General features: G+C 28.0%; 1 protein-coding gene across 1 annotated transcript in view; it reads right to left on the bottom strand.

The window, feature by feature from the left end:
* Window positions 1-14,182, bottom strand: part of LOC119683132 (serine-rich adhesin for platelets-like) — a 69,402-nt gene extending 55,220 nt beyond the window's left edge. Inside the window, exon 1 of the mRNA XM_038096746.1 lies at window positions 13,852-14,182. The gene's annotated coding sequence lies outside the window, so the exon portion shown is untranslated. The remainder of the gene's footprint in view (window positions 1-13,851) is intronic.
* Window positions 14,183-16,594: the final 2,412 nt, after the last annotated feature.

Raw genomic sequence — 16,594 nt, 5'->3', positions numbered from 1 at the left:
ATATTTATATAGTTTATATTGTTCGTATTGTAGTCACAATGAATCATTTCTTGTATATTTTGCTGTTCATATTTTCAACGTTGTCTACATCTAAGTCTATTAATTCAATCATGAAGTCTATCTGAAAGTCTATAAAGAAATTTCAAAACGTACTAAATATATATCAACTGTCAACTGTAGAAATGGTTTACCAATAGAAGTAGTGTTACTTATAAAACAAGTCTCTAAAAAATACTCTCGTTGTTGGTGCAGCAGGTATCATCATTTATTAGAAGACAAGTAAACAATATAAATTTAATTATTGTAATAATATTACACATGATTTCATACAACGTAATACTGTATAATAAGAAGTAATGTGTAATAATTTCATTTAGAGAATGAGTTATAAATGACTAAACAAACAAGTGTTAATATTTATATAATAAATATTTATTGAGTATTATTTTGCCTTTCCAATTAAAAATGTCAAATGTAAAAATATCAAATTTAGTGTTAAATATTAAAAACTATCATAAAAAAAAAATAAAATGCATTTTATAAATAAAAAATTAAGTTAATTTATTATTTATATTGTCTAGTGATGATAAAATAAAGAAATTAAAAAATAGTTTGCCTTGTAAAACCTTGAAATTCCTAACTGACATTTGATTTACTAATCTCAGCTAAAACAGTTGCTTTTAGTCGTTTAAAAACTTAAACGACTGTTGATTGACTATTGTTATTAAAAAAACACATACATACATATATATTGTATATATAGATCTTTAACAACAACTCATTAATTTATCAGAATTTACACAGTTAGGAAATGCATTTTAATTACTTCAGAAATACTGCTTTTTTGAGATTTCATGCTTTGAGGTGCTGAAGTTGAAAAATATCTTTTATTTTCATTAATGTTTTTTGTCTATTCGAACAATCGCATTGTCTTGAGTTTTCTTGCTTGAATTACAAATGTTTATGGACTGCATTTTGTTATTACACTTTTTAATATTTATTTAATTTAATATGTAAATTTATGCAATGCATTTCATGAGTTTTCAATCTAAACACTGTTAAATGTTGACTCACATTTCGACTCTTATTTCAATCGCAGCTCGAATGTTAAGTTTAAAGCAACTTCTTTCTGTTCTCGACTCGTACCAGGCGAGTGAGTCGTGCTGCAATTGACATTTATGTTGGAATTTTTATAACAAAATATCGACAACAGACACGATAGAGTTCAGCAACAGACCAATGCTCACGTTTTATTGGCTTTGTGCTTATGAAATTGGAGAACTTAACGAAATTGCTTCCAAGTTCTAATGTGGCGATTATCCAATTGGTCTTATAAGTGCAATAAGAATAACTACTTCAAAGTGGTTTTTAAAATGGATTTGCTCAAAGGAAAAGCTACAAAAAAAACTGTCTGTTGAAATTGTAAAATAATTAATTTTAAATTAGCTTGAAGTTCAAAACTTATTTATTTTACATTTAACAGAAAACTTTAACATATGTTGGTAGTACTAAACAATTAATTAATTAATTTTTAAATTTCAAATGTAATCGGTAATTATCATAATCTGCATTAATAATTAAAATTAAATTCAATTTGTTATTAATTACAGTACAAAAATATTCATATACCAAGGCAAGGCTGGACAAAAATGTGTCATAGAAAAACAAACCAAACTGGTTAATTTAACCAGTAATATTGCCAATCTACCTACCAATATTCTAAAGTAAGTACCTTCTGCTCAAAAAGTAAAAGGTACCAACACAAATTTAAATTTTATTCCAAATTCATTTTATCTCCTTCAAAATATGCTCCTACTGAACCGATACACATATGCCAACACTTAACCCAATCTTCCATACACTTTTCGTAGGCCCGTGCAGTTATGGCTTTTTGTTCCTTCGGCGAATTTTTTTTTACCGATTCAATCGACCCAATGGGCAATTTGAGTTTCGGAAACAGGAAAAAGTCTCACCAATCCAGATCTGGCGAATATGGTGCCTGAGCGATGACAGTGGTACCGTGTTTGGTCAAAAAATCGCTTACAACAAGAATCAAGTCCATTTAGTAAAAATCGCTAAATGCACTTGAGGTAGTCTCACATTAACAGCTGCTGTAAACAAACTAATTGACAGATGGCGCTCAAATTTGTACCATATGTCAAGAAAGGGTGTACCAACATAACAAAAAAAATTTTTTGAAAAAGGTCTATGACTTAACAAACAACATAATCCGTATACTTTTTGAGCAGAAGGTATATGGGTAACATCTGCATACCCACATTCTGAAATTGTCCTTACGTGTATACCTACCATGGCATTGAATGATAGGCCCAAACTACTAAGTATTTACTAATTTGTTTAATATATTAGCAGAAAACCATTTATGAGTTAATAGTAGAAGTACAAGTTCGAATATCTGATTTTTCATTAGAAAATATCCAAAGTTTTATTTCAACCCATCAATTCGTTCTTTAATAGCAAGCTATTTAAAATTGATGTGTAAGTATACCTATTTTTTAACAATAGATACAAATGAATAGTCTTCATAAACAAAGTTTAAGAACAATGAAAAGTCATAATGAAATGGTGAAAATGTTTAAATAAATTTTCTCCTTCTTAAATGAAATGGTTCGCAAGTGAACTGATTTGTTTGAAATTGATAGTACAAGCCTTAAAGACAAACGATAAAATGAACGATATTAACAACGGATATTATCGCAAAAAACATCGATGGTATGATTTTAAACAATCATCGATTGGTTGAAACAGGTGCATTAGAACATCCAAGTATATCATTACGTACAGTGAGTAATGTATTATGTATAGTTTTAGCTTCAAAAGCTGTATAACAAATCGATAAGAATGCAATAAGAATGAAACGACTGGTGGGTTTTCGAAAGAATGAAAAGAGTATTCCACTTGGATTTTTTTACTCTGGATGTGACTTAACTCAAAATTGTAACAAGACACTAAGGAATGATGTGAACCTGGCTATACAGTTCTATAGCGAGTTTATATTCAGAAATCAACTAAAAAGGTGTAAATGTTTAATTTTTTTTTACGCAAATTTAAATTTTTTTATAAATTACCTTCAATCCGGTATAAATTAAACACAAAAATATTTGAAAACACGGAGAAAAAAAATAATTTTCCATTAATATAATCCACCTTCTCTCCAATTAAAACAACATCATTTCCGTTAATAAAGACCTTCTTGGAACAACCAGACTACTCATCAAATTTCGCTTGCTCTATTATCTCTTATCTCTCCTTATACCGCAAAGAACTATTTTGAGGAAACAGTCATCAAATAGTGAGGTAACAGTTATCTTAATCTAGAGACTAGTAGAAATAAATGTATTGAAGTTGAGGTAAATTATACTAAGGAATTATCATTTTTGGAAATTTAAACACGTTTTTTAATTTTTTTATGCGTTTTTATCTTCTTTTGTAACCAACTCCTTTTTAAATCTGCGGTTTGAAAAATTGGCAAAGCATTGAGCAGAGTCTATTAAATTCACTTTTATTTCAAATCATTTCGTTTACCAGAAATAGTTGAAGAGGCAAGGCATACTACAGTAGTATGTTTAATACTACTGTAGTAATAATAATGGTAAAAGAATAATAATAGTATAGGGTTATTTATAGATTAATGAATAACTTGAATATTAATGAATAATTTATAGTTGTTAAAAGTGTACAGTTAGTGTGGGACTCGGTCTAAAGATAATGTCTACGAATGACTGAAATGAAATACGTAAAAATATTACACATATGTATGTCTATAGCCTGAAATGTACTTCGGGAGTCCTACAAATGAAAGGTTGAATTGACTAAACTTTTGTGTACCATGCTGTCATGTCAATATGTATTAATAATGGATAGATATATAGTATGTATAAATAAAGTTGTGTTCCTTTTTTATACACAAGCATCCCCACTCCTCCCCAACCCGATTCACGTGTCTATACACATATGTATACATTTTGTTTGAAAACATTTGGAACTTATAATTTTAATCACACGTAGATATTTTGGTTAAACGCCATACTGAGTTGAAATTTCTCCAAGTGACTTTTATTTTTATTTTTTAAAAGGAAAATTAATATTTTAAATATCTATAGATACTAACGCAATTGAACTAAATTTAATTTTATTTGTATTTAAAACTCTAAAGTAAATTTTTGATGATCCTACGGATTCTATAAAATGTGTATAAAGTCACTGTTAGCTGGGAGTTAAAAAATATCATTTATTTTTTGATTTTTCATGAAGTTATTATAATGCTGAAAGTTTCAGCCTGAAACCATATCGATAATTGTATAATAGTGAGAAAATTTGGAAAGCCAGAAAAAGCTTTGTATTAAGTCAGTCACCTTTTCTATTCGAAATATATTTATTGTCATAGAACATTAAATTCGAAACATCAATATTAGGAAGGAATTCTTTTGATGAAGGCAAAGGCGAATTTTTCGAAATACGTGTAGAGATATACAAAATACAACTTAGAAAGTATCCGGATTTTGTTGTTTGTTAACTACTCCTTAAGTAATAAACCTTTCTTAAAAATTTTTTTTTTATGTTATGTTGGTACAGTCTTTCTTAACATATGGTACAAATTTGAGCGCCATCTGTCAATTAGATTGTTTAGAGCAGCTGTTAATGTGAGACTATCTCAAGTGCATTTAGCGATTTTTACTATGGAAAATTCTTGTTGTACGCGATTTTTTGACCAAACACGGTACCACTGTCATCGCTCAGGCACCATATTCGTCAGATCTGGATCCGTGCGACTTTTTCCTGTTCCCGAAACTCAAATTGCCCCTTCATGGTAAGCGTTTTGAGTCGATTGAATCGGTGAAAAAGAATTCGTTGAAGGAACTAAAAGCCATACTTTCACGGGCCTACGAAAAGTCAGAAGGAGCATATTTTGAAGGAGATATAATAAATTTTTAATAAAATTTAAATTTGTGTTTTATTTACAAAATCCGAGTACTTTTTGAGTAGAAGGTAGGAAATAAAGGTTAAATCCTAAAAGACAAACCAACCTTATATGCAAATTGAAATATACGTTGATATTGTAGCAATTCTACATAATTTCGAAAGGTTTTTTCGTTTTTTTTTCGCTATTTTATTTGGAATCTGCTATTTTCAGACAATAAATAAATTTAAAAAACAATTTACTATACAGAACAGAAACAACTAATCTGTAATAAAATACACTTGTACACTTATCATTTGAGGTCTTATCATTTACTTTTGAACATGACAGAAATTTTATCGCTATAAGAACTCTTAATTTAATCCAAGTATACCTACTTCTTAGCACATTTTAAAAGTGAACATAAAAATTAATGTCATAACATTTTTTATAAATAAAAACACTTAATTGCGGTCATCAGTCTCTTGGTTTTTGCAGTTTTTGTTTAATTTGAAAAATTAAAAAAATAAATAAAAAAGAAAAGAATATTATATCAGCAAAATTATTTAATTTCGTGCTCAGCAAAAAACCAATTCACACCTGTTTCCATATTTAGAGACAAGGTTCGCATTATTCTACTGACAACGGTCGACATATTTTCCAGCAGAACAAATCGACGGCTCAGCTTTTTGCACAAGCCGGCAAATAATTTGCACAAACAAAAAATGCAGGTCAATAGGGATTTACGGTTAAATGCTGTCATTCAACTCTTCACGCCTAAGTGGCGGAGCCAATTGCGTGCAATCGACGGCACCAATTACGGCGAGATTGCGAAAAGCACCACTCAACATTTGATACTCTCTAGAAAGACTTATTTGTCAAGACATATTTCGCACCTTGCGGCCAAACTTGGTAAGAATACGCAGCACTGCACAGTTTTTTCCACTCAAATCGAATCCATTTTTGTCGAAGAGTGCAAAATTTGTTTTGGCATTTGAAACGTGCGCTGTAACACGTTTCACGACATCTACTAACCACAAATAGAATCCATTAAAATGTTTGTTTTTCTTGCAGAAATAATAGAAAATAAAAAAACTAAGACAACAGCGAAGAATTTGTTATCAATCCTGTTGGTTCGAGTCGACTACAAATTGCGGAACTACATATCTGACAGTCTCGTTGTCTGGTCGCATCAGTTTATTCTTTAGTTAGTCGCAAGGCCTAAGGAATTGCATTATGCGACTAACAGGTTTGCGTGTTTCCAAAGTCGTCAAAATACCGTTCATCTTATTTTTAATATCCACAATTTCTCAATTTATCAGGTTTGAGCATTTTTGGCGCGTTCGGGGCATTTTTAATAATTTTCCAGTTCATTGAACTTATTTCCCGTTTTCTTTTTCTGCGCCCAATCCATAAATTCAACCAAGAATTCTACTTAAACGAAAACATCATCGGCATAAAATGGTCTGGTTATGTTAGGTTTTTTCTTCATTATTTTTAATATTCTTTTTTTTATGTTTTTTTTAACTTCAAATTATTATGTTTGTGCCAAATTATGTTATTATACTTTATAATTCTTTAGACTACAATTCTGCTGCCTTGATTTATGTGTGTTCTGTTACCTTTTTCATGATGTTTTTCACACATAAAATTATTTTTAATATGATTTTGAAGTCAATCTCTTACTTCGTAATGCTTTCCGTTGCGTTGGTTTATTTTAAATTTTGGCTGAGTTTTTCATAAAAACAGTAAAATCATTTGATGCTTTAATTGAACATTAAAAAACTTGAAAAGTTTATTTTTTCAATGCAGCTACATAAAATATTACTACTAAAAGTAAATTTACTGCTTCACTGTAACATCCTGTAAAACCAACAAACAATCAATAATTGTTATTGTTCTAAGATACAATTTTTATCAAACAAGTCTTGACTGAATTTTGATTTCAGAGCAAAAAATTTGATAATCAATTTTTGGTTACCTTTTCTAAAAAAAAGAAATGCAATCAATTATTTGTTCCCCTTTTGGAAATTTATTTTTGAGGGTTGCATTCGACATTTTATTTCCTAAATGAGCTGATTTATTGTTAATGAGCTCATTTATATGAAAGATTTTGATAAATCATCCTCATTAGTGGCTATAATGAACAAAACCGCCTAAGTGAGTAGCTGTAAATGTGCTATTATATATAAACGCTTCCCATTTTTCCAACTTTATCACTCCTGCAAGTACCATATTTTTTGACAACACTGTTATTATGTAGTATAATCAATAGTGCGAGACGCTTATAATATAAAATATATAAAATGCCATCTCCTATCGATTCTGAAGAGTATGAAGTATTATTGAATACTGGTTGATAAGAAAATTTGACGATTTTTTGCACACTTAACATAATATAGAACACATTTACATAGATCATTTATGAATTAATTAATCTAGAGGAAACTATATTTTACTACCTAATACCTTTTTAAAAGCATAAAAACAACACACAAAAAATTTATATTCCATTAAATATTTATTATCAAATGTCATGAAAAACTTTAGACATAATATACATATATCATTTTATTAGCGTCATTCTGACTTCCCAGGAACGCCGATTTTACAATGCATTTTAGTTGAATCAGAACATCTTTTTCGACTAAGCTTGCTTACTTCTCGAGAAATCGAGGTATAAAGTTTTTAAGTCATTGCATTATTAATTACTCGTTAATTACAGTAACAAAAACTATTAGCGCTACCTAATACACCACATTTTTATATTGATAAACTTATACTGACAGAATTCAGCTTAGAACGACAACAAGTATATTGACATACTATATATGTAAGGCGATGACAACCCTGTTGAGAACGTGAGTATAAAAAAAAAGCAGTTAGTCAGTTGTTTGTTAATCGCTGCGTGCTTCGGGAGTCATAGACGAGGTGTTAACAATTGGAAACTTCATCTTACACCATTAATAACTCATTCTTATCATCACGATATTAAGGGATATTATATTGTCCTTTCTATTGTAAATAATAAAACCATCTAACATATGTGTGTTTATAGTCTCCCTTACATATATATCTAAATAAAAAAAGTTGTTTAAAATAACTATCTTCACTAAAACTATATATCTATCTTTTCTATCTTAACTAACTTATCAAATAGGCGTTCTTAAGAAATTAAAATCGTACCAATTTATTTAATAATAATAAATAAAGCAATAATACAGCAATTATAATAAAAAAATAAAAACTTGACTTATTAAATAGCGTATATCTACCTATCCTTTTTAATAGAGAGATGGCTACGAATCTGTAGAAACTACAATAATAAACAAATGTCTGACCACAAGGTTCATCTAGCTCAAATGGGATAATTATAAATTATAGAGAATTATTTTAACACAAAAATATAAAATCTCTATCCTTATATGGTGATATGCTTTAAAACTGGATATTACCATATATCCAATGACTAGAACAAGCTGGAACTGGAAACCATAATTAACCATCTTCTGTGTTCCTGTCCAATGGACAACCCAAAATAAATAATATTTGCTTCGAAAAACTTTTGATTGAGTGGTGATGGTGATGTTATAGCGTCTAATATATGTAAAAGGGTGGCATAACAAATGAGGTAGAATGGCGAGACAGAAGCAAGGCAGTTGAGGAGTCGTAAAGTGAAGTCGTGAAAGTAAGAGGTCGTAAAGTAGTAGCGATCGGCTGATTGAATTTTCTGAACTTAATCATATTTAAATTACTATCTTGTATTTAGCATTACAATTTTACTTTAAGAATAAATACTATAATTTATCTTACATATATTATAGACAAAAATTTTGTTATTGAAGTAAATTTGTTATCTAATAATCATGTTCTAGAATAAATTTACATAAATGAATGTTAAAAAACTATTTCTATATAAAATTTAAAAAAAAAATTGGAAAATTAAAAGAAATTAAAAAAAAATTAAAACAAATTAGCTCAAATAGTTTTTGAATTTTTTAAGACATTTAAAAATATAAAAACTGTTTATAGTATTTTTTATTAATTTTTTATTACTTTAAGTTACATATGTTTTCAGTCTTCACGGCTTTTATATTTATTAGTTTTTTTTTGCTTATTTTATTTGTTAAAAAATTATTTCTCATTTAAAAAGAACGGTTGTGAACCTCTTCAAGGCTAGAAAATTAATAATCCGAATATTATTGACGGAACAGTTAATAATATTTAAAAGACTTTAGAATGAAATAAAAAATAATAAAATAAGTTTACATTCACATAAACTCTTTTTAAGCCATTCAATTATTTTAAAAGTTTTTGGAAAAAAAACTCAAGTCCTCATTGTTATATAGAAATGAAAATTCAAAAAATAAATACTTAAGCAATAAAATGAGAAATCTGCAAATAAAAAATTAAAATAACAAAATAAAATAATAAAAACTAATTAGAAATGTTTCGAGTTCAGAACCTTGACATTGACTTTGGAGCGCCATAAAAGTAGGCAGCGATGCAGAACAGAAACAAAAACTCAAGCACCCACACGCATCTCTATAAGGCAAACCGTGGAGCTCTCTTGAAATTTTAATAAAAATTTGAAACACGTACTTTAGCTAAACATTTAATATATAAAAAAATATATTTTAATTAACATAAAACAGATGCATATATCCATTTTTGTACTAGTCACTGTATGTTGTAGTTTACATATTCGTTTTAAGACGTAAGCAATAAAAAAATTTTTTTTAAATGCTATTATAAAATTTAATTTTTGAGCTTATAAACTCGTTGTATCTTTTTACGAGTATCTTATTACTGGCAACTAAATTTATAAACAACAAAATTATAAACAACGAATCTAAACAACTTTGAAATGTATTTCATTGATATGTATATGTATATTTCATCCAAAATCTAAGAAACAAAGTTAAATAGAAATATGGAATTAAAAAAATTAATTTTATTTGTTATTATACAAAACACTCTTATTAATTCTTTTCTCCTGTCTGATAAATATAACTGATTCAGTTATTATTGTAACGGTTGTAGATTCAAATAATAGAGTATTATAAACACCAAAGATATCAAACTGTGAGTTTTTGTTATTATAATCAATGCAACAAGTTAATAAACGCCAACATAGAGTAAGTAAAGTCCATCGAGTTATTACTAACTCGATACCAGAATATAGAAAAAGCTAAAGGAACGAGAAAGCTAACAGTTTAGCCCGCTCTGATGTTTCCATGGATGTGTCCCTGGGGGTACCGGTTCATATTATCGTAGAGACAATTAAGAGACAACTTGCAACTTGACAATAACAAATGGAAAGCACTTAAGTCATATGCAACTTCCACATTACAAAGACTCACGTATAATAAAAATAGATACTCGGAACTCATCAAAAAAGACCGCGTAAACACAGCAAGGTTTACTACAGTTCTTTTTGGTCATTGGTGTGTAGGGAAACTATGCATTCCTCATAATCCTCACTGCAGAAGTTGTGAAAATCTGCCGGAAAAAGAAACCATAATACATTTTCTCTGCGAATGTATTATTTCTCTGCGGCTTTAGCGTACAGAAGATATAGGTTTTTAGAAAGACTTAGTTTATCATCATTGAAGACGAAAGTCCTATTAAATTACCTAAATTCAGCGGGATGGATTTAGTCTATATTCTTCTATTTAAGGCGTTCTTGCGTAGATTGTGATAGCAAAACCGAGAAAAATCGCTAATTAAGGCACAAGGAAGTTATCTAATGGCCTGCTATTGCAACCAACCAACCAACCATTACTAAAAATATAGAAAAAATTGATTATATATAGATATTCGTATCAAATCGGTGTATCTGGAATATCGGAATTTCAGAAATGGCCCATATTCCAAAATGGCAAACCTTAAACTAAACATATATATGCTGTCATAGGTGACAGTTCTGTTCACCTGTGCTAACAGATCAAGAACCTAAATAGATAATACTTTATTTTTGTTTTTTACACTAATCAACCTAATCATTTTGTTAGCGATAAAACAATCTGTAACAACTAATTTAAAAAATAAGTATGATGAAGTTATTAAACTCTTTAATTTAATATGTATATATACAATATAGATATATACAATATATAGATAATATAGAAATTTGTTTGAAGTAAATATTTATACAAATAATTCTTATATATTTTTATATATAAAAATTCTCAAGTATTTTCGTTTTATTGAAACTTGCATCAACGATGATTGCAATTAACACTTATTTCAATTAAATATTTATTACATAAAAATTTTTGCATAAATTAATACTTCGTTTTATATTAGATTTTCATTAAGACTGTGTCATCATTAAACTGATGTCATAAACTTTCAATAAAAATTCAAATTTTCAGCAGAGTATTTGAAAAAATAATATAAAAAAATGTTCAGATTTATTGTGATTGATTTTACGAATATGGCTAAGTTTTTTATATACATTTTTTTATAAATCATTGAAATTATGAAAAAATAAAAAAAATATTTAAATAAAATTATGATTCATAAACTACGGTCAGTTGTTTTATTTATTGATTTTATTCATTTTCTAAAAACAAGTTTAAGAATAAATAAACAAGATGAGGTGTGAATAAATTTTGAAATATTTCAGATATTGTGAAAGAAATCCACTTCAAGAATAAAGAAAAATAGCACGAAAATAACAATATTCTTAGAATCTTTATTTTTCTGTTTAAACATTTCTTTGTTTATCATAATATTTGCTAAAAAGAACTGTAAAATAATATTTTTTTATAAAAAAAAATATTTAACAAGTATAGCTTAATTTTTGTTTAACATAAACTTAAAACTAAAGAGTAGTTATTAATAATTTCTTAAACAAATGCAGTTCTGATATATTTTAAGTAACAAAGCTCTTCAATCATCTATTTATATTGAATTTAATGCAATACTAAAGGTTTATAACTAATTAAGTCACAGTTAAATTCATCTATAATCAATTAAAATTTTAACTAAAGTCAGATCTTCAAAGTGAAGCTGACTGGTAAACCGAAAACTGAAAAAAAATTAATTACGCATTCTCTTACAGTAATTATTTCTTATTATTATATATTATTTTTATTACAATATTGTTTTTTATTACATTATCAAATAACATCACCTGAATCTTTTCTAAAGGACACAAAATATTTTTTTTCCTGAATTATAGATCGTTAACATAAGTCTTTGCGAGAAAACAAGTCTAAGTAGAATCTATCAACCAACCTAATGTCTTGATATGTCATATCTTGTTCTAAAATATTATGAAACATAACGTTCTCCGTTTTAATGCTTCGGTTTTAAGTACTATTTTAGCGATATATGTCAAACAAAACTCTCATCTAAGGCAGTATGTCTTTAATCGAAGGTTTACCATTCGATCGTTTAACAACTACTGAACGTATAAAAATTGTAAAATCCATACAAATAAATTAACTATTTCCTACATCGTATCCTTTGCAATGATGACACTTATTCTTCACTTAATGGATAGATCTGTTAAAACCAAATTATCACATCTCGGGCAGTGAAAATCTACATGTAACCTTTCTTGATTTCTATATCAAATTGTATGTAGAAAGAATTTCGAGGATATGACGTAAACCTAAAATTCTGATTGCTACAGACACATGATTACCAATTTTTGAAAAATATGGCTATAGAAGATATACATGTGGTTTTAGCGAGTTGCTACTGTAAATCACATCGCATACAACACATGCTGTTTTGGATTTGTTGTGCATGAAATTTTTCCGAACGTTTAATATTATATCTGGGTAATGTGATATAGCTACTTAATCATACGGTTTGTAATTGCTGGTCTTTTTTTATAAACGTATGCAAAGAATCGAGTTTTAATGGATAATTCTCAAACTCTTGACACTTTGAAAATGAACAGTTACTAAGTTTTAGCCAAGCTAAAGCCAACTATGTGTGACGACAAGTCATCCTCAAGATGATGTAATACTGTTAGATACCCCTTGGAGGATATTTAATTAATGAATTTCACACCTAATGGCAACAAAGATTTTGTTATTTGTTAACTACTCCTTAAGTAATAGACCTTTTTCAAAAATTTTTTTGTTATGTTGGTACACTTTTTCTTGACATATGGTACAAATTTCAGTGCCATCTATCAATTAGTTTGTTTACAGCAGCTATTAATGTGAGACTACCTCAAGTGCATTTAGCGATTTTTACTATGGAAAATTCTTGTTGTACACGATTTTTTGACCAAACACGGCACCATTGTCATCGCTCAGACACCATATTCAACAGATCTGGATCCGTGCGACTTTTTCCTGTTCCCGAAACTCAAATTGCCCCTTCATGATAAGCGTTTTAAATCGATTGAATCCATACAAGAGAATTCGCTGAAGGAACTAAAAGCCATACTTTCATGGCCCTACGAAAAGCGTATGGAAGTATGGGTTAAGCGTTGGCATATGTGTATCGCTTCAGAAGGAGTATATTTTGAAGGGGATAAAATAAATTTGGAATAAAATTTAAATTTGTGTGTTTTATTTACAAAATCCGAGTACTTTTTGAGCAGAAGGCAAACCTGAAATATTCAAACCTCATCAAATTTAAACATATGGAGTTATAAATTTATATTACTTTCGATAATGGTAAAATAAATGTTTTTTATATTTGTCCATTTAAAAGTTCAAAAACATTTTCAAACTTTTCTTTAAGACATGTTTGAAAGTTCGTGAATTTTCCATAAATTAAATGCAATAACATAAAATCAATATAAACTTGCAAATCTCTTCAATTCAATCTACTCTTACGCAGATACTTAATAGATTTAATAAAAAATATTATTATTTAACCACAAAACTAAATAACAAATTTAAAATATTTATGTATATATTTGTATCTGTACGACTAAGTATAGTTTCTCCACTTACCAAGCTATAAAATATTTCGACAGCAAAAATTTATTTCCTAGAAATTTTTGCACTGATAATGCAGCTGCATCAGCATTTCTCCTTGAATGTAGTTGTCAACTTCTTTGCATAAAACTTCAATAAGTTGTATGTCTGTCTGTTTGTTCGTTGGGTTCGTTGGTTAGTTATTTAAAGCACAATATTTCCTTGTCGTAGATGTAAATGATTTGCACATAAATCAATTCACTGATCACATACACCTTGGTCAACTAAATCAAATGTCACCAAATCTTGTTTGGTTTCCTTAACTTTTCCAATAAATTTAATAAATTACCTATTTTTTCACTTTTTAAATTATTAAATTAATTTTTCATTTCTTTTTTAAATTATTAATAATAATTTAATGCATAATTTATTTTTGAGTATTTTTTATATTTTGCAGTTTATTTTATTTCTTATTTTTTTTATTAAATTTCTTGTTACACTTTTAGTTACTTCCTGTAAATTTTGGATTACAAAAAGGTTTTCTAAAATAGTGGGAAAATAAAAAAAAATATTATAATGCTCATAATTAATTAGAACATATCGTATCACCAGATGTTATAATTGAAAATACGAAAATTGTATTGCAACCATTTTATATATTTTAACACAAGTCTAACTGTAATAATTTTATTAGATTTTTTAATTTTTGTTTATAATTTATTAATTTCAAAGTAACTAAGTAGCATTCTACCGATCTAATCCTACCTATCTCATCCTACCTTATAATACTTATAGATAAGTCGATAATGATGTGACACATTACTTATATGAGTCATTACTCTGTATTAAAAAAGAAATTCATGTTTTTTTTTGATAATCATATATTAGATTATAAATAACGTTAAGAAATTATGTGAGCAAGAAGGGGTATGAGCAGTCATAAACCCCAATCACATCAAGAATCTTCAAACTATAGTAAACAGTTTAAAAAAACGATTCAAAAGATATGGAATCAACCTCTTCCTACCTCATCCACCGACAAAAATCATTTTTAAAAATAAGGAATAATAGAAAAATAGTTTGCAAGAAATATAGCTTTGAAAAAAAGAGAATAAGATAATAATAGGTAAGAGAAACATAACCTTTTTGTAGGATTTTATCTAAAAACTTTTTTCCTGATAAACAAAAAAAATCAATACTATTTATCGTTTATTTTGCACATTACTGAGGAATAACATATATTTTATTTTTCCTTTGAGAAAACAGATCTGAATAAAACTATGTATTCTATATATGTCATTCATCACACCTTTGACCGAAAACGGACAAGAAACATTGATAAAAGAAGACACCAGAAAATTATCAAGACATTAGAAAGAAAACAAGGACTACATTTCTAAGAAATATATATGTATGTAATAAAAATTTATTATATAATAATAAATTGATATATTATAATTATTATTAATTAGTATAATTATTATTAATTATTAGTATTAGTATTAATTATTATACTTATTTTTAATTATTAATTAAAATTTAATAATTTTATAGTTAAAAAATTATATTTTATATAATAAAATTTTATTATATATGTATATATGGTATATTGACTAGAAAAGAGTTAAAAAAACATAAAGGAAATCATAGACAACAAATGTGTTTATAGTAAACGATCTAATGGATTACTTGTAACAAACCTTACTCTCAAAGCGAACTCTTATTATATATTTATATTGATATGATTAGCATTACTAGCAAAAAAGTTTGTCTTTTTTTTGGTGTTTCATCTAATATGTTGGATCCAAAGCAGCATTTTCATTTTATTTCACAGTTTTATTTTTAAAAGAAAAAAATGTACTTTAGGTAAGAAATAACTTTTTCAGCGTGTATGGGGAAGAAGAATTGAGAAAACAGCAGTGTTAAGATTCGTTTGCAAGATTTCGCGCTGCTAATTTTGGAAACTCGATATCGCGAGAAGTAAGCTATATAGGCATATATAATGAAGTGCAAAAAATTGAAAATACCTAATTCTACTATTATAGAGAAGTTATAGAATATAGAATATATAGAATATACTCTACACTAGGTTAACGATCCCTGCAGTCTGATCTTTAGGTTAGCTTGCTCTAATTTGAACAAAAAACGTACCAGTCAGCTACTTCAACTAAGGTGGAACCTGTTCAGCACTACGGTATCGGTGCTGACGGATCTGAGGACTCGGAGAAAACTATGTTTCATCACAAGTGGCAGTGGCCATCTTTAGATAGGAGATGATCAAAAATCTTAGAGGCTCCTTTTTGTTACCGATCTGACTTAGCTGTCATCTTGCAATATTAGAGACTTAGCTAGGTTCATAGAATTGTCAGGTTGTTTTGCCTTTACTTAATGGGAGAGTCGTTGCTTTTTTCGTCGTTGGACATATACTGACTATCTAGTCTATATACAAACCAACGCTATTCCTGTGGTGTCACAAAGTGTCATTATATGAATTCAAGTGGACTTTCTTGGATAACAAGGCCGCCACTGCAACCTAACCTAACCTAACCATATTATAAACTAATTCAAATCATTATTAAATTTGGACAAATTCGAAATTTAGAAAAAAATACAAAATCCAAACACCACTGCTGATGATTTTTTAGCACTACTCGACACAGAATTACTTTCTGAAAAACCCAATATTTTCACAAATTTAGTGAAAAAAAAAAACATTTATTGAGCCTTGAAGTCACATAGCTATACCAAATATTTTCTAATTTCATTTTTATATTTAAAT

Source organism: Teleopsis dalmanni, chromosome 1, assembly GCF_002237135.1.
Source record: "Teleopsis dalmanni isolate 2A chromosome 1, ASM223713v2, whole genome shotgun sequence".
NCBI lineage: Eukaryota > Metazoa > Arthropoda > Insecta > Diptera > Diopsidae > Teleopsis > Teleopsis dalmanni.
The sequence above is the reverse complement of the archived record's forward strand: the minus strand, read 5'-3'. Positions and strand labels throughout refer to the sequence as shown.